This window comes from Triplophysa rosa, linkage group LG24, assembly GCF_024868665.1.
Source record: "Triplophysa rosa linkage group LG24, Trosa_1v2, whole genome shotgun sequence".
In the NCBI taxonomy this organism is placed as follows: Eukaryota; Metazoa; Chordata; class Actinopteri; order Cypriniformes; family Nemacheilidae; genus Triplophysa; species Triplophysa rosa.
The window spans coordinates 10,233,508-10,247,081 of record NC_079913.1 but is presented as its reverse complement, the minus strand read 5'-3'; the positions used below and the strand labels follow the sequence as shown (position 1 = coordinate 10,247,081).

General features: G+C 37.7%; 1 protein-coding gene across 4 annotated transcripts in view; it reads right to left on the bottom strand.

The window, feature by feature from the left end:
• The window catches only part of syt1a (synaptotagmin Ia), a 166,238-nt gene that overhangs the window by 105,641 nt on the left and 47,023 nt on the right, over window positions 1-13,574 (bottom strand). For 2 of the 4 annotated variants that reach the window (XM_057323824.1, XM_057323828.1), the window contains exon 2: window positions 8,186-8,239. The exons of 1 other annotated variant lie outside the window; for it this stretch is intronic. The gene's annotated coding sequence lies outside the window, so the exon portion shown is untranslated. The remainder of the gene's footprint in view (window positions 1-8,185; window positions 8,240-13,574) is intronic. One more of the 4 variants, XM_057323826.1, reaches the window with a different exon arrangement.

Here is a 13,574-nt window from a genome sequence, read left to right as displayed (position 1 = left end):
CCATTCTGAGTAAATGTTGGGTGAATTCCAAGCGTTATGTTTGCAATACTCATCTTCAAATGTCATTCTAAACAAAGATGGACCACCAAATTCCTTCACGCGAGTAGGAAATATGGAAATTACAAGTTACATACACATGACTGACCAAAGTGACCACTAACCAAAGACCCAATTTTCAATGCTAAACGATTTAAAAGCAGTGATGTTTGAAATTGTTTGTTCACGAGACAGTTCACGACGAAGTCATTTCAATTTCAGTGCTGTATTTCAGGAGTAAAACCGGTGAATTTGTTTAAAAAATATATTTTCCTCCATATGGTGACATTTACGGTGAATTGCTTGTTTTGACAGTATGGCTTTGTTGCGTTTGCTTGTGTTGCTATCACATTTCTAACGAACTGCTCATTTCTCTGTGACACCTGTGAAACCCATTCAGCTAAAAAACAAAAATAAGAAAATACATTTCATTTATAGTAGGGTAAACTTGATTCTTTTTTAAGGTCTCCATAGATGTCCTGGTATAATTGGCTTGATCTTCATATAGTAAGAGGAGGAAGTCGACGAATAAATCTTAAAGCGTAGACCTAATCCCTGAACACACCACCTACACTGCATGTTAAATGATGGGAAAAAAGGATTCAGATGACAGAAAGCCTACCTAAAATTTTGACATGCTGTTCCTTCACGCATAAACACTGCAACCCTTCTGTCTGCATGAATCGAGTTATTTTTGCGTCTCTTATGTGATTTCGCACATTTTACACTACCCAAATGTTATTTTGCATTAGCGCTGCGCTATTCTGTAAACCCACCGAACCCGCAAGTCTGTGTATGACTCACCGGTGATCTCAGCTCAATTTGAGAAAAATCCTGCCCTAGATATTTCACGCAGTTCAACAACAGATTAAGATGCGCTAGCTTGGATCCCCTAATGCAACTAGAAGTATTTGAGCTGTGCCACCGTATCTAAAACGATTAGGTTGCAATGGGCATAGGTCAGCTTGCTGTATGGGTTGGCTCTCTTATTTTCCCCTCCCTGATGGATATTGAATGCTTTCTGCACCTGCCTTGGAGCAGAAGAGAGCTACAGTTCTGCAGGTGTGATGGGGTAAAGAATAGTGGTAAGCCTCTTTGAAGCTGAAAAGGTGAGTGTTACATAAGAGAGAGGAGTAATGCATAGACATACGGGCTAGGTTAAACGGATGGCCAACAATTTTATTCGCTCTTGTTTCATTGAAGTCCTAACATTTTGTCAGATATATAAATGTTCATAAAACCAAACAAATCTAGTGTGCAATGTACTGTCTTCCATACTTCATTTGCATTTGCAATTTGATTGATTAGATTCAGGTGTGACAGACAGCAGTCTACAGCGGAGCTGGGATGATGGGCAGCTCTGAAGATCAATGCAAGCATCTGAATTCTAAGCCTCGAGAGGCTGGTTGGCATTCATCGTGACCGACTCCGAGCAAAGCAGCCGTGGCGCACTGAAGGGCATCCATGCCGCTTAGGAGCAGATTCGGATGCTCTGTCTGGACCTAGACCATTATAATAGCTTAAACATGTTACTTCATAGTTTTTGGACGACACCGTATAAAACGTAAAAACAATCAATCTTAACTGAACACAAGGCCTAAGCTCTTAAAATAACCAATCCTAAAAACTCAAGCTCACCGCATCTAATGGGAATCAAAGTATGTGCTTTTTTGATTTATACACCCTGTCTAAATAATCAGCAACTCTGGGCATTGCGTAATTGCTGAGGGGATGGAAACAGGGCGCTCTATTAGTCTTCATTTTGCTTAAGTGGCAAAGTGCCATTGCGTGTGTGACTCGGGAGGCTTGTTTGGAGCTTTCATATGCTGATAGTCAAGGTGCCACTCACCTTTATTTGGCCTGAGAATTCTTATTTGTGGCCATGCGGTGGAGTACATTGTCTCGATGTCTAGGCAGATTGTGGTGGACTCCTGCCTTCCCACGGGTAATTTGCGGTGTTTGTTTTTCTCTTTGCAGAGGCCTGGCTGAAAAGTGTGACCGCTGCTTTCCCCTGCTTCTCTTAAACGGCACGGACAGAGCGTCATGGGAAAACCCAGCGTCTGATTCGGGTAATGGCTGACGGTGATGCGAGTGGGAGGGTGTTATCTGCCAAGAACCCATATATAAATTCACTTGTAAAGGAACACTTTTTAAATATGAATACATCTACATAATTTCTTCTGCAAAAAAAGCTAAACATTGTATTCATTTTTCACTGAAATGAATAAATTGGCTTTTTCTGCCATTGTTGGAAAATATTTAATTAGTATTAATTTAACAGTGTTTTCGTTAAATCCATTAGTTGTTCATTAGAAAAACACTATCAACTGAATTAAAAATGTATTTGTATAGTCATTTTCACAATGTTACAAAGCAGCTTCATAAAAAATAAGTACTATTCAATTAGTGAACAAACTATAAATACCGTAAACTATATTTCTTTTTTACTGGTAAAATTCAATATTCTCTATCCACTATCCCTCTTTGTGCCCCCTTTCGGTACAAAAAACACCAGTTTAAAACCCCTGAAAATGTTTTATATGCAAGATTTTAGAATGTCCGCTCTCTCCCTGACCTTTCCCCTTAACCCAGCAGAAGGACAGCGGAGAGAGCATGTAAAGGTAGATCACCTGACCTGAAGTCAGTGGCATGAACGTGAGACCTTTGGACCACTCTCTAAGCCCCTCGCTAGCTCCGCTTCACTGACAGGCAGAGGAATAATCATCACATGGCTCTGTTACCATGGAGAAATTGGCATGGAAAGTGATACTGTTAGCATCTGTCTGAACAGCCATGTTAGGTTTCTGTTCTAATTATAAAGGGATGTAAAATTTGTCCATGACACGAACATCATCACGGCTCTATTGTATGATAACACAAGATCAGGCATAAAAAGAGAGTGTGATGAACATAATTAAAATATGAAGTAGACTCTCTCTCTGTGCAAGCGGGGTGCAAAATTAACTTTGTGCCACACTGGCTAATGGCGGGTAAAAATTGGAATATCCATAAATACTTCTGGACATAAAAGTCTATTTAGCGTTATTTTAATGAACATATATTTTGGTGAATTGAAAAACCAAAATGGATATAAAGATGGAATTAATTCGCTATTTTTCTATGGGCGGTGCAGCTCACTGTATAATTCACAGCATCACATTTAAGATGAGTTTAACACAGTAGAGCATAGAAAATGTATCTTTTCTATATTATTTAGCCGCTCACATTACTAACATTAATCTGCAAATGTTTAATTGTACATGGTTTTATAACAACTGATAATGTTATAATATATACTGTATTTGATGTAAAGGTACAGTAGACATACTATAGCTATACATATTTAAAGGGATAGTTCACCCCAAAATGAAAATTCTTCCATCATTTACTCACCTTCATGTCATTCCAAACCTGTATGACTTTTTCTCTTCTGCAGAACACAAAATAAGATAAAGAACATTGATAACCAAACAATACTAGACCCAACTGACTTCCATTGTATGGACACAAATCCTCTGAGACATTTCTTAAAATATCCTACTTTGTGTTCCACAGAAGAAAGAGCCATATACTGGATTTGAACAACATGAGGGTGAATAATTGATGACATTTTTTTCTATTTTTTGGGTAAACTGTCCCTTTATACTGCATCCACTGTAACTGTTAGTGTCATTGATAGTGACATGCAATACTGTGATATGTAGAAATATGTAATTGACTCTCTAAAATAGGTCTTTCCTCCCACGTCTATCAACAGCGTGAGCACATTTGAACCTTTGTTTAGTAAATAATGTCATTTTCGTTGTACACTGTGGCATGCTTGCAACCCCAGATGGTGTGTTAAACTACTGTCTGATCTGCCATTTGTGAAAGACCTACCCAAGCCCCCTTTTAATTCCTTTGGTAAACCTCGATTTATAGTATAAACACAATTTCCAACTGGTTTAGACATTGTATAGACATTTGCCATTTGCAAATTAAGGGTTTCACTGGAAATAATCCTATTGGCACTATAGCGGCAACAGTTCATGTGTAATTCCTCATTAGAGGTCACACAATCAGGATTAACTACCCAGCATGCACCGCAGTATCTAAATACCCCCTTGGCATGTTTCTCTGACACGTCCATCTGTCAACTATCAATAAGGCGGTCCTACGCAGAACTCTGCCTTTTAATTTCCCCCTTAATGGACTGACGCATTAACGTGAGTCATGTGACAAAAGCTGTGATACATCCTTGACAAGGTTATTAAAAGAACAATCTGAGAATTCGCCGGCAAGAAATCGGAATGGACGAAACGGAGATGTGAAATTGCTTCTGGTATAACTGTGGTCGTAGCAGCGTGGGCGCTTCGCTGATTACCGAATTAGAGAACGAAATGAAATAGTATAATGTGATGGACTAAAAGAGGAACATTGGGCATAGCCTGTGCTGTTAGGAACGGGCCTAAAAAACAGCCTTATCTGTCGAGAAAATGAGCCTCACGGAGTAGTGATGGTAATATGCTGTTTAAAGTGTGGCTAAAAGAGAGCGAGCGAGTAAAGACAGGAAAGGGAGTCCTAAAAGGATGTACAAAGTGGCCCTAATGCACTCAAGTGAGGGATGATGCTCGCCACGGTATTGCAGAGGGCCAAGCCGTCGTTTGCTAACAGCACTGTAAAAGCTCGAAATATCTCCAGAATGGTCCTCACCTCCATTACCGGATTTCACACATCTCCGAATTATTTTGATCCATAATCACATGCCATGCATGTATAGAGATGAAAGACGGCTTAGACTGCTGCTAGTTTTGGGGCCTGTTCATTATTTTCACAGATGGATTGATTTTCTTACCTTTTTTTGATTGTTCTCTATTAATGTTGATGTGCTTTGCATAACAACATGTCCAACATCTTTAAATGAGTTTCCTGGGGCTTTGTTCTCCACACGGGAGTTCTGATTAGCCAGGGCTGCTTGAGTGGCTTGTCAGTCTAGCCCGTCGACAATGAACGCTCGCCTTCGTACTGTGGAAAAATGTATGCTTGCTCACTCTCGGAAAGAGAAGAGCTGTCATCTATCGCTAGGGAGGCGATAAATAAAAATATCAAACAATGGGGTCGTCTGGCTGATCCAGTTGCGCAAGATTAAGTTTATTTCCCATAATCCTCAATATTCATGCTCTATGCAATGCTGTCTCCCATGATGATACAATTACCCAAAGCCACATCTGGGAGGGGGCGTGAACAACAAATACAACGTTCATCTCTGTGAAGTGGCATCGAAAATCTAGACCAGAGTTTCATTTCTATAGGCTTCTCACACAAACATAGTTTTGAATATCTCCGATTTTTGGCACACATGCCTCAACTCAACAACATTTTAGTAAAGTGCTGGTTAGCATTAGCCCCTTTCGGGTAGATGCCGCAACTACATCATTTGGTTCCAAAGATCTTCATAGATTTCTTTTTAGAGGGCAATAAATAATAAAAAATAACTTTATTTTCATTCTCTGCTGCCTTTATGTCAAAGCCCACAAAAGTCAATAGCAAAGGGCTTTAGACTGCATGCATTCCTGTAACATTTTCGTTTGAAAACACATTGTTTTCTTTCCGTTTTGGCCTTTCGTCGACATATTTTCGAAAACAATTACATAGTTGTTTTGGCTGCCCTCCAGTTTAATAACATTTATGTTCGTTTGTACATACTTGGATTACATTTCTTCAAAGAATGTTTACTCGCAGAAACTGAGCAGCTTTTGGTAAATGCTTTGAGTGTTTTTAAACAAAAACTCTCAGATTAGTGATTAGTAAATAAAGTGAACCTTTATTTACCCAAGAGCCATTTTTGTGGTTTTGGTTAATTCAATTCAAACAGCCATTGCAAAAACTACTATTTCGCAATAAAAAAATATGTTTTTTTTAAAAAAAATACTTTTCAATACAACATTTTTTATTTTGAACTTGATGCAAGAAAGGCTGCTTACACGAATATGTGGGGCTAAACATAGCGCATCCATACCGAGACGTGACGTCAGTATCCATACTGAGACGTGACGATCACAGTGTTCCTTTCATCTGCTTTCGCCCATCGGACAGTTTGCTGCATGGTTGGTTTTCAAAACTTTAACGTTTCATTATTTTGCAAGGCAATATGTTGTGTATCATTTTAATGACTTTTAATAAAAGCATATGTGTTAGTTCAGTTACTTTGAGTTGATGATGCTTGAGTTGATGAAACTCTTTGCCATCTTCACAAAATGATCTGGCTGGCTTAAACATGAGTGCAAGAGGTTACTATAGAAACACAGTTTGCTGTTGAAGTGTTGTGACACTTGCGCATAGCACTGAGTTTGCCAGGACCACTTAAAATATATATTTTATATATACTGTATATATTACTATTATAATAATGTTTTATAATGATTATATAATAATGAAGGGACACCTGGTGAGGCACATGATTTTCCAAGAGCCACGTGTGACTCGTGTTCCATAGGTCCCCACCACTGGTGCAGACGTAGCAAAAGACACCTAAACATCTGTATCTATACATCTATACTAATTAGCCTACCGGAATCCAATTGGCTTTGCGCTCTGTTGAATGAAAAAAAGGGCTTGGGTTTAACATTCAAGCTTGACCTCTGCTCGCCATGTGCCCTCTGACAAATCCGGCCAGGCCCTTATCTTACATCGGCATGGGTGCAGCGTTGCAGTTTTTACACCGAGCAACTAGTCTTATTATCTCTCGAGGAAACCAGAGCGGATTAGGACAGGAAGGGAATCGTGGGTAAAACACTGCTATCAAAAAACAAGCATGGCAGAGAGACGGCAAGGAAAGTGGAGGGATTCGGAGGTGACTTCTCGCAACAAACTGTATGGCTCAGGGGTGGGTTTATAAAGCAATTAGCGGCACTGGTGGTGATTAATACAGCGGCTAATAGGATGAGGCTGAACAACCGGATAGGGGGAAGGGAGGGACTGAAGGCAAAAAGCCTGGACGAAGACGATGCAGAGTGCATCAATCATAAATGACAGCTGAGACAGGGTCCAGGAGCTCCATTTGTCAAGAGACACACACACAGACACACAGCTCAACAAAGTAGCAGCGCAAGCATTAATTACTTGTTTCTAGACATCCCCTGACATGTCTGGTGGTTAACTGGAGTCAGATACTTCACTGTAAAGTCCACTGGAACTTCATATCATTTGATAATGTCCCACAAAGCGTCATTATATTGCAATAAATCTGTCCATTTTGCTTTAGCAACCTACAACCAGCGTTGAAACTGTACTGTGTCTCTCCAAACTACAATGTAAAAATAATTTAACGTGGTTAAAATACAGAGAAATTATTTTTTGCCTTCTTGTATAAGTAACTTTTTGCAAGGCCATGTAAATATATCACTGCAGTCCTTCTGAAACCTTGTATCTCCATATTTCGTGATTTTAAAATTTTGCCAATAAAAAGTGCTTGTCAACTTTGACACTACAGTATTTAATCATTTAAAGTGCTTTTTTCCATTTCCTGAAAAACACCCAAGGACAAACAAGGTTTCGGAAGGACAGAGACAATATATAAATATACATGAAAATAATCATGAGTATACAAAAGAAACAAACAGACTAAATTAGACTGAAACTACTTGATGAATTTTGCATTAAATACAACTAAATAAAAATAAATTAACCTAGAAAACACTTCTTAACTTTGCTAAATCTGAGCTGAAAACATGGTCAATGGCAATATTTAACCACAAAACAGCAGAGAAAAACTGTTTTGTTTAAGGTACATTGAGTAATGTTCTGATATAGAACATTGCAGAACAACTAAAAATATAATTAAATTATATATAATTTTATAAATATAATATTACAAATATAAATCATTTAAATAGGAAACACTTTACTTTTTATACAGGAAAACCGTTTAGTAATGAGTGTGTTTTTGCAACCGACTTGTGATTTGTGATTTATTCGCCGTATTATATTATTAAGCCATTTTAAGGTATACAATAGCTTTATCCTACATTTCTAGAAGAACCACTGCTCTTAGTGTTTTCTGAATGACACTACAATATCTACAATTGCACAGCGTATCTTCATTGTACTGCGAAATACGAACAAAAATATACTATGCTGATAAGATTCTCAAGAACAAAAAGCTCAGTACCTACAGAAGCGCGGCTGTCTCTTCCTTTTCTTCTCGTTTTTTCCTTTGTGCTCACTGGAAGGAGAGGAGAAAAGATCACATTAGCACAACAGTGGCTCAGGCTGACTGTAGAGATGGCCATCTCCACCGCACATTGTCGCTTAGGCCTCAGGGCAGCCTACTAAACTCTTCAGGGTGTCCAGGGGACCCATAGGATGCTGCCATTTACTTTAAAGTATAATAAAAGCATGAAACCAGCAGGTTACAAAGTAGGCCAGGGTAGAACTATTCAACAATTCTGCGGTATGTGTGAGAAGATTTATAAAAACACAACTGAGGTGAATTCAGGTAAATTCAGTGGCATACATGACAACCCTACTACGGCCAATATGTGGAGGGCCACTTGTTGGTGTTATGGTCAAATTTGCTTCTAAAAACTTGAATTAATAAGGACATGAATCGGTATAAGCATAATGTATCTGATGATCCATATTCACTGACATAAGACAGACCAATATTCCCAGTAGGACTGCGGATCATAAACTTCTATATTCTGGATATTCAATTAAATATGTTTTGAATAACAGCTTCAATAGCCTGAAGGCACAGCTGTAGTTTAAGTTCATTAATTAGCACAGCTCTAAATAAAAAAGACCGTTCATTGAAGAACTGAATTACAATGTTTGAATGTCCACATGAAGACCTGTGCTGAAAAAGTCAACTTAAATTAAATATGAAGAACTAGGTTTGAGCTCTGGAGATTTAATGGCAATTTAATATTCTGTTAATTAGAAATTGCACAGCCCTATGTTCCAAAATTGAAATTATGAACTTGTGCTGTTTTAAAGGTATAAAACCTTCGCGAAACCAACATGTAACACATAGACACCTTCTTTAAAGAGACATTTATAATAATACAACTTATGCCGTATTTTAAGCATTACACGATTACAATGAACCTTGGACAGATATTTATTATATTTATTAAGCTGTGATGGATAAAAGGGGGATTCTGGGCACTGTTCCACAAAGACTGTTCCAATATTTAATTATTTTTATCCTTCTTGCCATTTGTAAACTAAAGCCAAGTACACACTACAACTTTTAATAGTCCTTTATGATTGTCGGTTGTCACACTGTACGCACATGATCCCAGTTTAGCCATGTCACACTGTGGGATCTCAGCTGTCATAATTTGTCAGATTGTACAACAGCAAAGGCTCATTAAAATGGACACACACGTCAGAAGACTCATTCTGAGTTTTACTTTATAGATCATCATTGGAGAAGCCACACAGCAGGACGTTTCCTCAAAACTTTTGACACTGGCAGAATTTGATCGGAGGAAATATTGATCGCAGTGGTCATTCATTGGCTGCTGGTGAACATGTCAAACATGTCAAGGCTATGGATCTTTGCTTAAGATCGAAGTCTTTTAGGATTCTCAAAATGTGTTTCAGATGGCTAAATCTGGGCTAAAACTGGAGAGTAAGCATATTTTGTGACTCACAAAATCGTACATAAATGTGCATATTTTGAATACAGAATTATTACAAGACAACAATTTAACTTAAATGTAATCAATATTATTATTAGTATCATTCATGATTATATTTATTATTAGTTTTAGGAAATTTCAAAGCTTGCAAGGTAAGAAACCACAGGATTCTTGGCGTCTCTCTTACTGCACTCTCTCTTTCCCTAATAAGATGCCCTAATACATTTGATTTGCCATCAGTTGCAGCAGATGCCACTCTTTATTATTTAACTTCTAGAACGCATTTTGAGATGCCTAGACACTAATTCTAGACAATTTAGTACCATTTAATATGATTTATCATACACCGCTGACCACCTACTGGAGTATTCAATTAATAAAGCTGCACGCTTGCCAAGTCTATCAATGCCCATCTCGATCAGACACAATTTTCCACCTCGGTTTTTCACACCCAGGGTGTGTTAAAACAAAATGGGGATGACGGTATGCTGTATGCTCCATTTGAAGGTTAAAGGTATACTCAAAAATGAAACTTTGGTTAATTAACTCACTCCCTTATTTTGTTTCAAACTTACAAGGGCAAAATGTTGACTATTATAGTATGTAATGTAAAGGGCTGTCAGTCCCTAACTTTCTGCCTTTGTACTAGACGGGACAAAGTAAAGGTTTGCAATTAGGTTGAGGTAATGATGACAGCTTTTTATTTTTAGTTTGTTCCTATACCATAATTATAGGTATTTATATATGTATTTGCATACAGTTGTAAATTATGTTTCTAGTCCAAAATCAGGACAGAATGATGGAATAAACATGAAAATGTCTGTATATTAAATGTATTAGTGATTTATTAGTCGTCTCTTTATGCAAAGAGGCATCTGTGTGATTGATGGTGTGACATAAAAGTATAAATATACACATTGGATAGTATATTAATGGCTTGTGTGTGATTTTCCACATTGACACAGGATGATTCAAATCTTTAAAGACCTGTCAATGACCTTTAATCAATGTAATCCAGTAAAACTGTAATTAAATGTATAACAAAAGGCTACAGTTAAAATTAATCAAAAGCAGCCGGACTCAACTTTCCTTTAAAAATAGGCCTTCCAGGAGAAAAACTGAGATGTAAATCTGACACATCTGATGCATAATAATAATATAAGCTAATATAATTCATAATTTATTTATATACGTTAATAATAATTTATATATATATATTAAGAATTATGATAATTTTATACATACACACACACACACACACACACACACACACACACACACACACACACACACACATATATATATATACTGTATATATAGAGGAATACCTTGATATAAGGTAAGAATAACTTTAACTATTTAAACATTTATTTGCATACACGATTATGTAAATGTAAATGTTTGAAACATCAACTTCACATTTCCATTTGATGACGCCAGTGGCACAGAAATAACAAAGCGGTGTTAACTCTGTGAAGAATGGCATCGCTTGGTGTAAATCACGATTTCCAACCGAAAGAAACAACTCATCGTGATGAGGTGTCTAATTTGCTAAGGAGAGCTCTGACAATACCGCACTTTCTATGTCAAAGACCTTCTGGAATCCATTCTTCCTTTGACATTTCATTTTCACCGCCCCTTGCTGATACACTGCATGATCCGTTCTCATGACTCAACATCAAATTTGCCTGACAAAGGCCAAAAGCTAACGCTTTCAGCACTCATCCAGCATGATGCAGGCAGCTACACTAACTAAAGGTTTATGACAACATCGTGACATTTTACATCGGCTGAAAGCCCCATGTTGGCCCCTGAAAACAGGAAAACCACAGGATAGCCATAATGCTGAGACTCAGACTGGACAGGCACATATTCCACATATTCCGTCGGACAGAAAGTTTTTAATTTATGGACGATCCGTGCGCCAAGGTGACCTAGCGTTCATTAGAGAGCAGTAAAAATGCACATTGGACAGATGGGTGGCCACCTGTTTAAAAGCAGTTTCAATCGACCAGGGTGGATTTTATACAGCATTGCTGTTACTCTACCTTTGATACAAATTCACTGGACAGTTCTTTCAAAGTTTGGGCTGTTTTGGTGTGCCATGTGTTACCAGCAGTAAAGGACATGATTTTCTTTAGCTTATGTCCATCTAATGATCATAACACACTGAAGCCCTATTTTCTTTGGCAGAAACATGACATGGTTTTGGATGCAACAACAGGTTACAATAAATGACACTCTGGGTTCATTTGCAAGAAGCAGATGGTCCAAAACAAAACCGGCTTCATATAAACAAAACAAAGTCAAGCTACAGTATCTAGACAAATCCAGATAATATACAGGAATGATCTGACACGTAAAAATACTACCAGTGCAATTAAAATGATTTTAAAAGACCGAGCTCTGCATGATTCTTGCCACCTATTGCTTTTACTTAAACACAGACTACGCACCATGCATAATACATAAACTCCTCTCATTTTTGCCCTAAAACCACATAATAACCCAGCAGCTATGTCTGCTCAAAGCTATGCCAGCAAAGACATGCTGGTTCGGGTGGTTATGAGAAATTTATGAGAGAATAATGATGTTCATCAATAATTGGAAGGGTTGCGCATTTTAGATGATTCTATAATAAACTTCAGCAATTTTGATAGCGGCAGAACGACTCTGTTGCACATTTCTGAAAGGTGGGTAGAAAAGGACACTGTATTCTCTGAATACTTTTTGAAATGAACACAAAGTGACCGGATACAAGTTTTAAGTCTCAAGTTTGGTCTCACCATATTCAAAAATATCAGAAACTTCAGAAACTACACAATGATGTAACTGACATAAAAGGTCATTATTTTGACTTTTACAAAGGTTGGTGATGAAGGTTAATGTAGTTATAGGGAACGGGACTTCAGTAAAAGGCCAAAGATCTAATTTGCAGGTTTCGATAGACCATATGCCTCAGCTTCCTGCAATGCTGACAGTGCAGGGCAGCTACTAAGTCCGAGTAATTGGCCCTTTTTTCAGACAAGAAAGAAATCCTCCAGTGGAAACATTAAAATGGAAGAACAGAGGATATCATAGGTCATAAAAAACGTATCTAGAAAAAATGGACCAGTTTAATATCAAGCTTCCCGGCAATTTTTTTTAATGACATATTTGTATGGTCAAGCACACAGTCCTGGTAGTTACTGTATATCTGTCTGATTTTGAAATGATGGAGTGTAACCACTGCTTTTATGACTTCAAACACAGACCATTACGAACACAGCTTCTTTCAGCAAATGTTCATAGCCTAAGCAGTAAACAGCCATTAATTGGCTGTGGATGTTTGCAAGTGGCCAGCGGGAAGCTTCATGGCATTCTTACTGAAGGGGCATTTCACAAGAGCCCAGACCACTTCAGTTCCAGATAAACTCCAAAATCAGCCAGTGCGTATGGGGAAATATGTAGTTTTGCAATAAACACAGTTCAGCTCAAAGCTTGTGTGTTTTAATATTGTTAATCTTAAAAATAATGCTCCAACACCCAGGAAATTACCCAGAGTGCATTATTTGGCACTCGTTTGGTCAACCACAGCTCTAAACTTTAAGGTGCTTTGATCATTTAAAAAACTTAATTATAACGTCTGAGACTGTGAGGTTGTTTATGGAATCAGTTTAGCATTGAATGCTGCAAACTTCACAACATGAAATCTAATACAACAAAAAGCTCTGGTTTTATTAAGCAGTCTTCACACGAGTGCAAAACTGATATCTTTTAGATCATAGTGGGAAAATGATCAACATTTTTTTGATTTACAGTTGCTGTAAAATCAAGACTCAACAATCTGCAACCAGCTCAATATTAGCATTGGAAAGCATTTTTTTTAACTAAATCTAAATTGTTTGTTGTTGAAGTGAATGGCTCTTGGAC